Source organism: Pteropus medius, unplaced genomic scaffold (genome assembly GCF_902729225.1).
Source record: "Pteropus medius unplaced genomic scaffold, Ma_sr-lr_union100, whole genome shotgun sequence".
Classification (NCBI taxonomy): domain Eukaryota; kingdom Metazoa; phylum Chordata; class Mammalia; order Chiroptera; family Pteropodidae; genus Pteropus; species Pteropus medius.
Genome location: NW_024340693.1, coordinates 2,754,845 through 2,763,137, shown reverse-complemented (window position 1 = coordinate 2,763,137; position 8,293 = coordinate 2,754,845). Strand labels below are relative to the sequence as shown.

Sequence of the window (8,293 nt, the reverse complement as noted above, 5' to 3'; positions counted from 1 at the left end):
GTTTTGGATGAAGGCTCCTTGTCTTCTCCCAGAGGCCCTGGATGTTCGCCTCCGGCGACACCCCGCTTGCCCCAGGCCCCGACACCCGGCCCGCGCCCGGCCTAGCTGTGTAACTGTACGGTCTCTGGAATACCAGAAGATATTTATTTATTTATTTATGTACAAAATTTTAAATAAACTTTTTTTTTTTCTTAGAAATCCACGTGGCGCCGGAACCCTGAGTCCTCGGCTGTGGACTGGACAGGCGCCAGCCTGGGTTAGGGCTTCCTGCTGGGGCGGGGTGGGGATGGGGCTGGGGGTCCTCTGCTCTGTTAGTCACCCCTCGGCAGGCACCCTCAGGTACCCTCAGCCCTGCAGAGACTCCCCTTCCTCCCCAGCCTCGTGCGCTCCCGGCTTGGGGCACACGCGCCCAGTAGGACAGAAAGCCATGCCCCCAAGGGAGGGAGAGGGCCCTCCCGGCGCTGTGCCTCAGCTCCTGACACCAGTACACCCCCTCCGGCCTGGGATTCTCAGCCCTCTCTGTCTGGCGGCCCTGACCGCCATCGCTAAGGACAGAGACCGGCCGAGCCAGCGCGAGAGCTCAGTCCTTCCCTGCGCTCTGACTGACAACGACTTGTTAGGGACAAATTCCCAGCGGGATGGTGACGCCTCCTCTCATCAGGGGGACCATGTGGGGCCGGGGTTCCGAGGACCTAGGACAATCGCGTCCCGGGGTCGCCACGCGTGGCCCTGTATAGCCAGAGCCCGAGGCTCCAGGGACCTTATGTTCTCATGGATTCTTGTTACGCACCATCCCGCAGCGCCCTGAATCCACACAGCAGCCCTCCTGATGGAGAGATGTATGGGTTTTTTATTTTATTTTATTTTACTTTTACGCGTAATGGGGACCAGGAGAAGAAGAAGGTGTGGGGCTTCTGCAGAGATGCGAGGCGCTTGGCCCCTCGAGGGAGGTGTTTGAGGTGTTTCTGCCGCTCAGGAAACCGGATCCCGGAAACAGCGGGTCTGGGTTCTCGCGACCCCCAAAGCTCCTACCCCCAGTCCTGGAGACCTGGGCCACTTCTTGTCCCACCCACCCTGGGCCGCGCGGACTCCTAGCATGCACGCAAAGCAAACGCGCGCGTCTCTTAGGGAGAAAGGCGCTCCCGTTGGGGTTGTTCAACAAGTGCTGCGTTGACTTCTAAAACCTTCCGTCTCCTACAAATCCAGCTACGCGCGGGACTGTCTCTCCAGCTTCCCTAGGACAAAGGCAGGTGCGATCTGGCTCCCCACGGAGAGATCGCTCCAGGTTGTTCTTGGAGCGAGAGGCCTCGGCTGTGCCCCAGACGCATGAAAAAGTCATCCTACCTCTCTCTCGGCACCCTCCCCCAATCTCCATCCCCCTGAACCCCTGTCGCACCGAAGACCAGTTCTCCGCAGTCCCAGGAGGGGGCATTGTGCCTTGTGCCAACCTAAACGAAGCCCAGGTGCTTTAAGGCTTCCGGTGAATGGAATCCCAACTAATTTTATTATCGGCGATTCTGATGCCTTCTGAGTTGTGCGCGGCTGGCACGATGTTTTAAGAACCCTCTCGCGAGCGAAGTTTCTCATCCTTTAGCTCCAGTGCATCCCACGGGTCTGCGTTGGACCCCGAAGCAGCACAGCCCGCCCCTCTCCCCTACCCACCCGGGAGACAGGCCCATGGCGAATTCGAGGGCTCGCTTTGAGCCAACTCCTTCTCTGGACTATGGGAGGGGTGGGGCAGCTGCTCCCGGGACAGGCTCTCGCCAGCTCCTTGTGACAGACCCGCGGCCCAGAAATGCAGTTTCGGAGATGGGCCTGCGGGAAGCTGGGCTGGGAGAGGGGCGGGGTTGGGGACGAAGAGAGATGGACGCGGGAGCTGGGAGAGCCGTGAAGAGGCTGAACACCGCCCCCTCCATCTAAAGCGTTCCCCTCACCCCGAATCCTCCAGTTCTGCCACTCTATGCAGACGTCCCTCCTGTGCCCAGAAGCAGCCGCGTATCCACCGCTGCGCGCCGGGTCCACGCGGGTCCGGTTCTGCCAGGAGCCTGCGTTTCTTCTTCCCAGCTCTCTCTCCCGACGTTTTATTTCCCCGTCCCTCTCCCAGGAAACCAGCCTTTCCGCGCGTCTGGTAGGCTGCCCTGGGAGAAAACGCAGCCTCCTCGCGGCGGTCCCCGTGGTTGTCAAGGCGGCGACAGGGGAGCAGCGCTGGGGAACGCGGAGGAGCCTGCTCCGCGGGCGCGCAGGGATTCTGAGCATCCAGCGGCCGCCTGGAGGGGCCGAGAGGAGCTTTTGAGAACCAGCACGCTTGGGTTCAAACACCCCTCACCCTGCCTTCCCTCTCTGCCTTAGGCGCTGTCTCGTTGCCCGGGTTGGGGCAGGGCAAGGGCGCGCGTGCGGTGAGAACCTACCTACCTACCTACCTACCTACCTACCTACCTACCTACCTGGAAACAGAGCTTCTCATCTGGGGAGAGAACAGCCAGTCTCTAAGCCCACACTGTTTAGAGCTGGAATATGGGACTAGCAAAATAAACTGAAATTAAAAATCAAACTGGGTTATCAGGATGAAATGTCCTGGAAATCATCCTTTAGTATAGCTGTTCCACCCACAGACGCCCGCGTTTATTCCGGGAACAGCATCTGTCTGTCCTTGGTGCGTCTTAGCCGCTCGGAGTTTGGATCCTAGAATCCAAGTGCCTGGCTTTGCAGTCCATTTCCACCCGTAATTTATAAGCTGGAGAATCTTGCACAAGCCACTGGCTTTTCCTGGGCCTCTCTGAGTTCCTTCGTCTGTAAATGAGGATTACGTTAATAGTTGCTTTGCGGGGTACTTGTGCAATATTAAAGGGTTGATGGCTCATAAAACGCTGAGCAGGATGCCTGCCACGCTTCAGTGAATTTTAACCAATGTGGTGGTTGCTCTTGTTACTTGTAGTCGCTCTAGCTGTGCCTGGGGCGCGGCTGGTGCCGAATTATTTACTGAACGCTGAGAAGTGACCGCGCACACACAGGCCTAGGCCAGAATCTACCACGAAGGGGATGGAGAACACGCATGAGTGGCAACATTTTCAGGCTCCGAGGGTTAGCCTTTCAGAGACTGAGTAACGGCTGCTCCCTGTGCCCAGCACCGCCCAGATGCTGAGGACCACTGAAGTCCAAACGGGGGTCTTTTTTCCACCTTCCTTTAGACCAGTTCCTCAGCCTCGGCACCGCTGCCGCTTGCAGCCAAATCATTCTTCCTGGCGGAGGGGGCGGGGGTTGGGGGGCTTGCCTGTGCATTGTAGGGTCTTCACAGCCCCCTAGATGCGAGTATAGCGCCCCCTCCTCCAGTTGTGACAACCAGAAACATCTCCGGACGTCGTCAAATGTCTCCTGGGACCAGATTTCTTCAGGTTGAGAACCGCCGATTTAGACCCGTGTTTTCTGCTGAAGTTTACCAGCCCACAGTGCCCAGGGTTTGGTGGCCTCGCTCTGAGAGTCCCTTTCTACCTTTCCTTCACTGATCCTGCATCGTGCCTTCTATGCCCGGGGTGCTGGACCATGCACTGGGGTCAGGCGTGAGAGGAGAGAGGAGAAAGAGCAAGTGGGGACACTCGGGGAGACACACCCAAGACGCCTGCTGGGTTTGTGCAGCCTTGGGAGTTGGGGCTGCAAGAGCGAATCAGCCAGAGGCTTCCTGGGCGAGGGCCGTGCTGAGAATATTCTGTCCCTTTGTCTTATGACCTGTAGACACTCGGGCACCCTCTTCGGTCATGCCCATGGGGTTGGGGGGAATGTCAGGAGCCTGAGCTGTCATTCCCCAGCACCTGTCGCACATGCGCACACACGCACACATGCACACGGCACGCACACACTCACCACCACCCTTACGCTTCTTCCTGAAGCACATCTTTATTCTTATCTGTTTTGTCAGTGCCTGATGGTCCGAAACTAGAAATCGGTTCTTTCTGACCGGGGCCTCCCGTTTTGGTTCAAACAAAGTAACCACTGAGCACATGGTTAAGTTTTTTTTTTTCGAGAGAAGATTCCGGAAGGACAGTAGAAAGAGTAGATGGTCCCTGAGGACTGAGGGACATGGAAGAGATACAAGGGCAAGATACCTCTCCGGGTGGGGAGGCAGAGGGCCCCGGAAGTCTCGCTGTCACGGTCGGTGTTGCCTGCGGCTGTCCGTCTGCAGGGCCCCAAACTATGAGGGGGAGGGGGCGCGGTGAGGGTCTCACCACAGAACCGCAGTCGCCCACGGGGTCAGGAATAAGCTGTCCCCAAGAACAATGACCTCTCCTGCTCCGCAGGCTCCCACACGGTAACCAACAGGAGAGTTTGTAATATTAGCGCATTAATGAACGTGCGTGCGAGTGTGTGAGTGGGTGAGTGTGTGAGAGAGTGAGTGTGTGTGTCGGAGAGGCGAAACGAAAGAAAGGTACAAAACAACAACAGAAAACGTTGGCAAGTCTAAGAGGAGGACCGGCTGCCCTGCTTTAGAGGATGCTGCCCCGACGAATCCATCGCTGGTTCTCGAAGGCTCTCCTGAAACCACCAAAGAAATCCAAGGCCTTCGACCCGCCAGCCCCCGACCAGGCGTCTGCGTGTGACGGGCATTTCCGGCTGGGGAGGAAATGCCCACGTGGCACGCTGGGGAGACATGGGACCTGGTAACCATTTCAAGCAGCAGTGGGTGAGGGTGGTGCTCCCTCGGAATCCCGCTCTGTGCCATCACAGCCCGGGGACAACGGATCAGACTGGGCATGAGGAGTCTGCTGGGAGGACCTTCCCCCTCCCTCGGGCGAGTTGGGCTTCGGGCAGTTGGAGCCCCGAGGGCAGGGGCCGCCTCCGATGGCTCACCGTTCACAGAGGTGCCGGAGAAAAGCGACGTCTGCCCTTTCGATTCCAGATGCCGTGAGGTTCTGGAGTTGCTCTGTTATGGGCTGAACTGTGTGCCGCCCAAATTTTCACATTGCAGCCCTAACCCCGGGACCTCAGAACGTAACTGCATTTGGAAATAGGGTGTTCGAAGAGGTAATTAAGGTTCAGTGGGGTCCTAGGGGTGGACCCTAATCTAACGTGACTGGTGTCCTTATAAGAGGAGGAAGAGGCGCCAGACGTGAATGCACACAGAGGGTCAAGCACATGAGGACACAGGGAGAAGGTGCCATCTGCAAGCTAAGGACAGAGGTCCCAGAAGAAATGAACTCTGCCGACACCTTGATCTGGAAGCTCCAGCTTCCATAACCGAGACGGTAAACTTCCGTTGTTTAATGGCCCCTTCCCCAGTCCGGTATTTTGTGTGGCAACCCAGCCGACTAATGCAATTTCTGATCTGGGTGAGTGCTCTCTAGACCTCCGCGTGGTAGTGTAAGAATTTAAGAAGATTGTAGAGCAAAGAGCAGAGGGCCGGGAGTCAATATCCTGAGTGAGGTCCGGCCTCAGCGAGGCCACTAATGAATTCTACACATTTGGAAAAATCATAATCTTTCTGGATCTCAGCTTCCCCATCGCTAAAGTCAGGGGTGTAACTGACAACAGTCTTGTGTGTGTGTGCGCGCGCACGCGCATGTGCGTGTGTTTGTGTGTGTGTTTTCCCGACCAGCATCCATTCCTCACCTTTTCTGATCAACATCTAGATCTCGCTTTGTCAAATGTAAGTTCTGGGAAAAAGCAGGGACAGGGACGACCGTTCTGTCCTTGGAACTGAGTATCACTTCGGACCCAGTGATCAGTGTTGCTTAGAGTTCCCCTTGCAGGCTGTCACCCATGCATTCCCGTTGGACACACTGGAGCATTGCGATTTAGGTGGATGGTTTCAGAATTCATCATCCAGTTGCCACAGCGTGCGTCTCCACTGGCCTCGTCCTGGAGCAGCACTGGGCTTGCTGGGGACACAGAGAAGCCACGCTCAGGCCTGCACAGAGACTCAGGGCACGACGTCTGTCTGTCCTCCCTGCCCATGCACACCAGCCATGCCCCGCTGAAGGCACTGTCCCCCCATACACTCAGTGACGGAGCTGCTCAGTCCGCGACACTCTGCTCTTCCCCACCAGGAAAGAGAGACTGTCCGTGGTGACTGAGACTGCCCCAGAGGCGCTCGCGAACTCCCACTCAGTAACTCCTAATCACGACTCTTCATCCAGTGTCAGAAACGGGATCCAAACGACTTCACATGAAAAGATGTCTGCTGGCTCACGGAACCAATTCAGTGCCAGGTGGCGGTGTCTGAGGCACATAACGACGAGGCGCGGTCCCGCCCCTGGGCTCTGCTTCCCTCCATGTGTCGGCCACATTCTTTCATGCTGTGGACAGGCTTTCTCCTTGCAGGGGGGGAATTAGAGGATAAATTAGAAGGATAAATTAAAGGACATTAGAGGATAAATTAAAATAGAAGGCCACGATCGGCTCCAGGCTAATGTCACCCCAGCCAAGTGGCCTTGACAAAAGAACACGAGCATGACTCTCCTTCCCAAAGCCCGATAGTGATGGCAAGTGGCGTGTGGGGGCAGCCCAGAGCGGTGGCAGAGGCTGTCCAAGGTGTAACCGTCCCAACCACAGATCAGCTTTGCCTGGGTCACATGCTGAGCCTGCGGCTGTGGACTGGGGTGGCACTTGGGAGGATACTGTTTCTGGAGGCCTCAGCAGAACACAGGAAGTGGGGGCTGAGCTACCGAGGAGACGGAGCTGCAGATGCGCACTCACAGCTCCGATCACTGCCACATGTCACCGTGCCGTGGTTCACAAAGCAAGTGCCACGGGCTTCTCGAGACCCGCCAGGCGGTCCAAGAGGTCACAGCTATCTTTGTAATAATACGAAGACGTGATCTGCCTTTTCTCCATGTGACATCTGCACGGCTGACATTTGAGGCAAATCCAGGCAGTGGCCACCGTATTCCTGACCCCCACACGACCAGAGCACGGAAAAAATCTAGTCACACCTAAGAATGTTCTCGATAAAGCGTTAAAATCATAATGTCATTAAAGCTGAACTTCGAAGGCGTGCCAAACAGTCGTCGTCACCAGAGGAGACGCTCGGCGATGAATTGAGTGGCTGGCTGCACTAGCCGTGTTTTTCATGGAAAGCCATTTTATTTGAAAGAAGGACTGAGGGACAACTGGTCATTCAAAACTGGCATTTTTTCCAACAAAAGCAAAGCGAGCCTGTTACGTGAAGAGCAACCACTGACATGTTTGTTGTCAGTGATGAAATTTGAGGTTTCAAGCAAAAACCGAAACGGCATACATGGCTCGATCGCCGTGAGCTTGACTTCTCAATACTTGTATTTTTCTGGTGAGATGATGACATTAACAAACAGAAAACTTCTGAACATCATAGAATGCGATGTGTCAGCATATGCACGGCTTTCATTAACTCAGTGAGCCAATATCTTCCTGACAACCAACGTGTGGTCCTACAAAGTCAGGCGTGGGTAACAGACCCATTACGAGCTCCAAGTAGACCAGGAGATTTCAACATAACGGAGCAAAAAATTGTATCGATATGATTTTGGAGTCCACATTACAACTAACATTCAAGAAGCTACCACTTTTCAAGTTTCGGGGTGCTAGCGAGAGAACTATCTGCAATTATCTGAGAAGGTTATTAAAATACCCCTTCGTCTACGGCCATGCCACCCTGAACAAGCCCGATCCCGTCTGATCTCGGAAGCTAAGCAGGGTCGGGCCTGGTTAGTGCTTGGATGGGAGACCACCTAGAAAGACCAGGTGCTGTAGGCATAAAAAATAAGAGATTGTAAGCTGACAAGGTCTTTGCAATCTGTGAGGTCAACCAAGGGTTGCTTCACCTAAAAAAAAATTAATTAATTAAAAAAATAAAATAAAAAATAAAATATCCCTTTGTTTTGTAACTACATATCTGTATGAGGTGGATTTTCTTGATAGATTTCAGCATATCACATATGAAAAACAACATCTCACAGAAGACTGAATGCAGAAGGAGATGTAAGAATTCACCTGTCTGGAGAAAGACAAATACCATATGATTTCACGAATCTAAAAAACAACATAAACAAAACAGAAACAATTTCATAGATACATAGAACATTTCGATGGTTGCCAGGTGGGAGAGGAATTGCGGGAAAGGGTAAAAAAATTTAATCTGTCCTCTCTGAAGCCAGACATTAGAGAGATTGGCAAAAAGTATAAAACAACGTCACTCTTCTCGCTAATTTCTTTTTGGAAATTATAGTTATTTTTATGTAAATGCTACATAAAACATTTTAGGAATGTGTTTTATTGTAAACAGGAATAAGTTCAACATTGGGGGTTTTAAATAAATTAATAAATA

At 53.9% G+C, this 8,293-nt stretch overlaps 1 non-coding gene across 1 annotated transcript; it reads left to right on the top strand.

Moving 5' to 3' along the window:
- Positions 1-7,603: 7,603 nt before the first annotated feature.
- LOC120603082 (5S ribosomal RNA) lies at positions 7,604-7,722 on the top strand. The gene has a single exon (XR_005652959.1). It is a non-coding gene; the product is annotated as a 5S ribosomal RNA (ribosomal RNA).
- Positions 7,723-8,293: the final 571 nt, after the last annotated feature.